Raw genomic sequence first — 9,073 nt, 5'->3', positions numbered from 1 at the left:
ATAACAACTTGTATCTGTTCATGGATTTCATTTCTTTCCTATAATGGGCATTATTTGTTTCCATCACTTTTCTAAGCTCATCTATTCTTTCTTCTGTATCTTCTCTAATATCTTTGATTTTAAACATTATCTTTTTCTGTATCTGAGAGATTATTTTCCCTGTAGCCTTTTCCATTTTTTTTTCTCACTTTTGCTTCTATCATTTCAGAAAGTCCTAGTGTTTGATTTCCAGTGTCACCTGTCTCCTTGAATTCTGGTCTTGTCCTCAGTGGCCTGGGGGTCTTGTGTGGCATTTTGCCCCTGCGTCTTGTTATTTTCTATTTTCTTTTTTCTCTTTTGTTTTCTATGTTGAGACTTGCCAGCGTCTTATGATATATAACTTTATCCCTAGTGTTTGGGTTTCTCAGAAACTGTCTGCTCTTCAGGGATGTCTTCTAGATGTAGGTGGTTTCTTATAGCTATCCCAAGGCCCTAGTTGCCCAATTTGCAAAGCATAGATTATTACTATTTGGCTCAACTCGTACTCCTTTGATACTGTGTTGTGTTGTGATTATGACCTCATACAGTCACAGTGTTGTCATACATGGGAGAAATACTGTTTATAACATGTGTGACATTCTGCCTAAAGTAGTACAGTTAGTAATAGCAGTAGTTTCAAGTGAAGGTTAACTACTGATAAATTATAGTAACCATTAACTTGTTACCTCTGACTATGGGAGTAAATTCTAAAATTATGTAACAAAATGAAACCTAAACTGTGTGCTGGTATGCAGTGATTTTCCCCTTAGGTACTTCTTCCCTTCTTTTGGGAGCAGGGGTTTTAAGATAGTTAGGGGTACTCCAAAGTTATGAGTGAGGTCAAGTAATTCAGAGTCATGGCTGGAACTTAAGGTATGATCACCCAAGACTGCAAAACTGGAGGACACACAAGACAAAGAATAAAATAGAATACAAAGGAGTAGTCAGAAAGAGTTGAGACAATGTTTACTCACTTGAAAGTTTAAATTCAAAAGTAGTTGAAGAAAGAGAGAAAATAAGTCTATAGAGGAGAATGAAAAAAAGGTAAGAAACCTGAAGTGACAAAGAGAAAGAGCACAAAAAATGTACCAAAGGGAAAAAAAAGAAAGAAAAAGGAGATGTGAGAAAGAGAAGAGAGAAAAATAGAAGAAGAAAAAATAAAAACCCCAAATACAAAATTAACTACCAAATACAGAAGGAAACAAGATGACAGACAGAAGAGGGATATCCAACCAGGTAAACAAGGGAGGGTAGCGGTAGTAAAATACCTCTGGTGCTTACAGTTCTGTGATACTGTTCATATTTAATTTCAGAATTGTGTTGGTATGGAGTGACCTTGGCCTCTGGATGTGAACCCTGGGACTGGACTTCTGCTGGTGGACTTCTCTGGAGTTCAACTGCTGAGCCCTCACTGCTGCGTCAGACACTTCCGTGCTGTTGGTCTCACAAATTACTCTGCCCTCCAAGTTTGTGTGTGCACTCATGCCCCTGGGACCTGGCTGAAGTCCTGGGTCTCAGGTCTTGGTGTTCCTGTCAGTCTCCTCAACAAAGACATGTGTCCTTACACTCCTCTCAAAGATGCCACCATGCCTCAGACAGTGGAGGAAATGCAGAGCGTGGACTCACTCTCTGCTCGCTGGTCCTGCTATCCCACAGAGAGAATGGACAGATCACCAGGTGCTGACTCACTCCCTTGGCAGGTGCTGCTGTCCCACAGAGGGAATGGGGAAGGCACAGACTCACTCTGCTCACAGACCCTGCCATCCCATAGAGGGAATGGAGGTGGCGCAGACTCATTCTATGATTGTATCTTTGTACTGTCACTTTAAATATTTTTTAGTCCATGCACTGAAACTAAATGCACGCATGCCAACTTCGTTGACAGCCACCTTCTCTTTCCAGCTTTTGTTGCACTCAAGTGTTGTGGAAGAATAATCAGATGGGTACCTGGGAAGTCCCCTCACCATTAATAATATGGTGATGAGTGTATGCTTGTGTTTTAACAGGTAATGGATCACCATTGTGGCTGTCACCCAGGAATGTGAGACCATAGAGAGAGGAAAACAATGACACCATGGTGGTACCAAGATGTATTGATTACTATGATAACTATCATAGCCTGCACCATATGTATAACTTCTGTGACAGGATGAAAGCATTGGGCATAACTGCCTAATATGCCCCTGTTCAGACTCATTACTTGGGCTGACACTTCTCTTGAAATCTATCATAAATCAAAAGTTCATCATAATCATGTTGATTTGGCTCTTGCTCCTTCATCTTTATTAGACAAGCAGGATAAGAGAGGGCAATACAATCCAATTATTTCCTTCCTGTTGGTCCCCAAAATTGGCTGATATGTAATTGTGATTAATTAATCCTTTTGATCCTTGGTAAAATTCAGTAATAGGTAAAGAGACTGATTCATTGACCTCTATGTCCTTCTCTGTGAAAAATACACATATTGGAATAATTATGCAAAAGGTACCCCTCCTTTTCGGGACATTTTCAAGAGAAAAAGGGGACAAAATATCTATAGGTCAATATAAGTTTTTTGATTGGAGACTTAGGAGATCCTTACAAGGAGGAGTTAACAGTGTTTCTGATTGACAGGAGGTGTTTTGGAAATGGATTAACATGTTAGCCATACAAACCCTGCCTGAAGGGGAATTTACCTGGGAGGGTGCAGGATTTAGCACACCAATCCCACAGGCTTTGATTAATGGCAAGCTTGGGCCTATACAAACTAGTGTTTGGAAACTTGTCCTGCTCTATATTGTTGGGGGAAAAGGATGGGTCATAATATGGACCCCCACTAAGAACACTGTATCTATGGTGGCTAAATGAAATGGCAGCCAAAGAATCACAGTATGCATTTACAACCATTATGTTTTCCTTTACAGAACTAGAGTCTAGAATAAAAGTTTCCTTACATATGTCAAATGTAACTTAAGTCATTGCATTCAAGCAGGAGAAGTTATTGATAATAGTTTAATGGTCTTGGGATGTATGCCAGGAGTACGGATACTGGTTAATCTAATTGAGCCTTGGTTTTGCATTCCAATGTTACACCTTTTGCAGGACTTAGTTGATCATCTTGGACATAGAACTAAAGGAATGATTGGTATGATTATTGGTGGAATAGTCCTTTTAGTACTGCTTATCTCCAGTGTGGCTTTCCTTCTGTTGCTCTTGTTCTCTCTGTTCAGATAGTTCATTTTGCAGATAATTGTACAAAAACAGCAGACAAGGCTTGGAAGATCCAGCATGACATCAAACTTCAGACACAAATGAGTGTATTAGAGACCATTGTTCTTTGGATGGGAAATCAAATTGAAAGCCTACAGATCAGATACAGCAAGGCCTCAGGTGTCACTATCATGTCACTTGATTTTGCATAACTCCCCTACCCTATAATCAGTCTGCTCACACCAGGGAACATATTCAAAAAACATACTCAAGGGGCTATGCATCAAAATATAACTCTGAATCTAGATGCTTTACACAAAGAAGTATCATCAATGTCTCAATCAACTCAAAATTTTGATGAACAAATACAAAATTGGGATAAATTTTCTGATGCTCTCAACCAGCTTAATCTTTTCAAATCTCTCAAACCTCATTGCTGATTTTATTTTATTTTATTTTGCTTCATTTTATTTATTTTTTGGTACAGAAAATTGAACTCAAGACCTAGTGCTTGCCAGGCAGGTGCTTATGCTGCTCAGCTATATCCCTGGCCCACATTGCTGATTTTATGTTGCTACAATCATAGTGATTTATTTATGTCTTCTTGTTTTAATCTTGGTTGTAGAGGAACTAAACCCACTAGCATCTAGAAGCACTACAGCCATAGGTCATGCTAATTCAACTTCTGCAATCAAATAAACAGAAAGGGTAAAATGTTGGGGACCACAAATTATAAATTGAGTCTCGAGGACATCTGAGGCTGTCCTTGTCTTGCACTGTAAGTCAAATTGGAATGTAGAAACTCTACTTTCTCTTGGTGACAGTTGCAATCCTACACCTTGTGATACTGTGGTGCTCACAGGGCAAGATAAGGCCTGCTGAGGATGGTAAGGATCTTTGAAGCCATGTAGTAGCAGTAGTAAAAGTTTTGCCTGGGGAAGTACAGTTTCCTTGTTAACCCTTGTCTCATCCTTGCAAGAATGCTTTGTTCTTTTACTATCCCACTGTAATTGTCAATACTATTCCTGGAATAACTCACTACCCCTCCCCCATTTACTGAAAAGTCCTTGTCTTTTCTCATCCTGAGGCATTGACCGCAGCCCCCTACACATTAGTAAATTTGTCTCTGTCTTTTATTTTATCATTTGCCATACCCCTCATACAGGCATTGGGGATCTTGGCCAGGTCCCCAGTACTCCTCTAAGATTTAGAGCAAACTCTTAGCTGAAATCTCCCATGTAAATGAAAAAAGTTAAACACTTCCACCATTCAGTGGAACAAGATAGACATGTCTGAAGTCAGAAAAGGAACAACTTCTCCAACAGAACAAATCACCTTGGCAAGGTGTAGGAGGAAAGGGTGAATTTATTTGCCAACATCTACACAGGGGCTCATTTTTTCCTGAGAGCCCTGAATATGGTTTTGTTTTTACTTTTATGTCATTGTTATTCTATGGGACAACCTTGCATTGACAAGCTGGTGTCAGTCATAGTTACAGAAGCAGAAGAGAAGCAGCAGTTTGGGGGTTGAACAGTAGTGAAGGAAGAGTGGGGAGTTCTGGCAGAACTTTGGAAGTCTGTTATGCTCTGCTGACATTACATTATAGGTGTATCTGTAAATAGCTGGGATCATAATGATCAATTTTTCAGTTAATCTTCAGTTGCCCGGTTTCACCACAGGAAGTGGTTTCTTCTCTCATTGCCATTCCGAAGATACAAACAGAGAGATACCATGAACAGGAAAAAGGAAGACCAAAATCCATCCGGGCAAACATTGCATTCTGTAATTTTGTATGCAACATTCAAGGCAATCTGTTGCAAGATATGAACCCAAAATGGCTTGGGTGGCATTCCCTATGGCATTTCCAGTGGTTGTAGCTCCATGGCTTCTCTCTTGGGCTGATTCTGGTTCCCCTTTGCAGTTTTCCTGAGACAATTCATGTTCCTGGCTTCTCTATACTTCTGAAGTCTTCAGGAGAACTTCACCTTAGTACCCAGAGCTTCATACACTAACCTGTCAGAGCCACACAGCCTGGCCTCCCAGGTCATCTTCTGAAATTTGGGTAAAACCTTTCCCTACCCCAAAACACTTCCATTCTGCATGCACCAAAACCAATGCCATGTGGATGATGACAAGGTTGGCTGCCAGTTGGAACAGTAGCCAGGCTTCCTTCTATTTTGGCTGTAGAAGTTGAGTACCTAGATCAAGGAGTAGTCTGAACCCAATATGAAGGAACAAATTATCTAGGCTGCCACCATTCTGGAACATGGTGCTCTTGGGCTCTCATCTCAAAGCAGTCTTTCATTTGTTCTCTTTCCTTTTTTTTGAACTGGGAATTGAATGAAGGATCCTGCACTTGCCAGGTAGGCACTGGAGCTGCTCAGCAATATCACTGGCCCATCTTTCACTTTCTCAATTTTGAGGCTGCAAAGGGTAGAGTTCTTCTAAATCTTATGATACCCTGAGGCCATTGTTATGGTTTATGTCTGGGTGTCCCCCCAAAGCCTCATGCGGCCACAGGGCAGGCTTTTAAAGTTTGATTGATTATGGGTGTGAGAGCTACACCTGCCCTGGGGTGGATAGTTTGCATATGTAAGGGAGAGGAAAAGGGTGCTTGAGGCGATTCCTCCCCCATTCCTCCCGCTGTGTGGTTGTGGTTTTTGCTGTGTTTTGCCTCCATGAGCTGCAGCCCTCTGCCATGTGACACTCTGCCTTATAACCTGCCAAGTAAGGACTGAAACCTCCACAAACTGTAAGCAAAATAAACCTTTCCTTCTTTAATTTTGGGCATGAACAATGGTCAGGTATTTTGCCCCAGCAACGAGAGAAAAGTAACCAAGACAGCCATATTTTCCATTCTCCTGTTCCTCCTCAGCAAGTAACATCTCCTCTGCTTTATCTTTGTTAGTCACAACTTTACTAGAGCTTCCTTTCTGACCAAACTCACAAAGATTTATATCATTTTCCTGGACTCTTTTCTCTTTTATTTTTTTCTTTTTTTAAAATTTTATTTTAAAGAGACAAAAGGCAAAATACCAACAAAAACAACAAAAGCAATACAGAATTTCAAAACAAGGTGATAGTAAATTAACAAGGGTTGCTATATTACAGATTATTGTCTTCAATGTAATTGTGCAGATTACTAGATATAGGTATGCAAGATTGATCAAACCTTAAGCATTAATTTTTCCTTTCAATAAACCAATAGAAATTAGAAGTACAATTATCATACCTATCTTGTGTGTGTATGTGTGCATGTATGTGTGTGTATATATATATTTCCCTTCCTTCTTGTTTCCTCTCCCTCATCCTAGTTATTTTTTCTTTTTAAAAGAAAGATAAACCAAACAATGAAACCAAATTTCAAAATGGTTATTAAGACAGTTTCAATAGATGATAACATTGTTTGTTGTTGTCTTCTTAGTAGTTATTCAGAGTAGAAGATATAGGAAAGATATCTTGTGTATACAATGCTAGCACAAAACTTTCTTTTTAATGAGCTAAGAGAAATTAGCTGTGTAACAATATTAACTATCTTGTATACACATATATTTTTTCCTTTTTTTCTTTCTTCATTTCCCCTCTCCCCATTCCAGTTTGTTGTTTCTTTTGAACAGTTTCTTCCCAATTCACAATGTCCACTGACTATTTTGAATCTTATTTATTCATTTGTTTTCTTTCACACTAGTGAGACAATGTGATGTTTAAACATATGGTTCTGATTTCACTTGTGTATATGTCCTCAAGTTGCCTCCATTACCCAAAAAATACTCCATTTTATCATTTTTTATGGCTGAGTAGTACCCCATTATATAAAAAAAACACCCTTTTTTATCCATTCTTCAGTTGATGGACATCTGGGTTTTTTCAAAATTTATCTACTAAAAATTATGCTATTATAAACATGGGTGCACATATATCAATGTGATACGATGATTTGAATTATTCTGGGAAGATACCCAGAAGGGGAATACCTGGGTCTAATAAGACCTCCAGTCCCAGTTTTTTGAGGAATCTTTAAACTGATTTCCACAGTGGTTGTACCAGTCTACATTCCCACCAACAGTGGAAAAAGAGTTAATTTTTCCCCACAGCCCCTCCAGCATTTGTTATCAGTTGACATTTTGACGATAGTTGTGGTGGATTGACAACTGGTGGTCAACTTATAACACATAGCTGAACTGGATCAGCTTGGTCCTCTGTGTGAGAGGCCCACCTGAGGATTGTTGCCAGCAGCATAAGAGACAGAACCGGAGAAGAAGAAGAGAGGCTGTTGGGAGCTGAGAGAGACCTTTGGGAGCTGAGAAGCTGTTGGGTGCTGTTAGAAGCTATAAGGAGCAGTTGTTTCTCTTCGAGCAGTTTGTCATTCTGGCTTTCCTGATGAACTTGGCTGTTCTCATCAGAGGAGGAGCTCTGGACCTTGTTGTCACTGAGAATGGACACAGTTTATTTTGGGGGAGCTCTGGTCCTCACTTTGAGCATTGCTTCCTGGTTCCTGAGGAGAAGATGGTACACTGCTTAGTCTCCTGAAGAAGTCTGTTGCATTGGCTTTTTTGATGGGAACTCGGCTTTCCTCATCATCAGAAGAGCTCAGTAATTCACTGACGCTGAGGATGGCTGTGGTACTTTTCGGGGGAGCTCTGGATCTTACATTGAGCATTGCTTCCTGGCTCCACTGCAGATCCCTCAGCTTGCTAGCACAGATCCCTCTTCCTGCTGGCACAGATTTTCTAGCTTCCACCACTGACTTTTGTGCCTTTCCAGTGCAGATCAGTGAAACAGGCCTGCATGAGATATCGTCATGGGCTCTAGACCTGCAGTTGGACTTGTGGGAGGCATTGTTATGGGCTCTAGGTCATCAGCTAGATTCTTTGGTCGTTAATGTGTGGACAGATTTCCTGCACTGTCTTTGTATATGACTCTGTGAGTGCCCATTATAAATAATCTTATAAAATGTGTGTCCTGTATTATATTGTTCTCCTTGCAAAAACCCCGGTCCAGGACAATAGCCATTCTTTCATGTGTGAGATGGTATTCACTGTTGTTTTAATTTGCATCTCTTGAATGACCAGTGATGTTGAACATTTTTCATTTATTTATCTCCCACATGTGTTTCTTTATCTGAGAAGTGCCTATTCATCTCTGATGCCCACCTTTGAATTGGGTCTTTCAATTTTGGTGGTCTGATGTTTTTCAATTTATATATGTTCCAGATATAAGTCTTTTGGCTACTGGAGACTGTCTATAATTTTTCTACTCTGTGTGTTGTCTTTTTACTTCGTTGGTGATTTCTTTTGTTGCAGAAAAGCTTTTTAATAAAGTGAGATTCCATTTGTTGATACTTTCTACTATTTCCCTTGTAGTCTGAGTTTTGCTCATGAAGTCACTGCCTTCACCTATGTCTTTGAGACCACTGCCTAATTTCTTTCTCAGTAGATTTCCTGTTTCAAGTTTAATATTTAGATGCCAGATCCATTTTGACTTCAGTGCATGCTGATAGATATGGTCTATCTAGCTTTAGTCTTCAGCATGTGGAAAGTAAGTTTTACTAGCACAATTTATTACAAAAACTATCCTTTTTCCAGTGAACATGTTTGGCTCCTTGGTTAAAGATAATGTGGCTGAGTGTGTTTTGGGATGCATCTGCACCTTTTATTCTGTTCCAATGATCCTCAGGCCTGTTTTTTGGCCAATATCGTGCTGATATTATCATAGTAGTTTGTAGTATAATTTAAGGTCTGAGATTGTGACGTGCCCTGATTTGCCTTTTTTGTCCAGGATTGCTTTTGTTATTCTAGGTCTTTTCCGGTTTCAAATGAATTTTGGGGATGCTTTCTCTGGTCTGCAAGGTACATTAGTGATATTT

This window comes from Chinchilla lanigera, unplaced genomic scaffold (assembly GCF_000276665.1).
Source record: "Chinchilla lanigera isolate Chin_1 unplaced genomic scaffold, ChiLan1.0 scaffold00074, whole genome shotgun sequence".
NCBI lineage: Eukaryota > Metazoa > Chordata > Mammalia > Rodentia > Chinchillidae > Chinchilla > Chinchilla lanigera.
Note: the sequence above shows the minus strand (reverse complement) of the source record.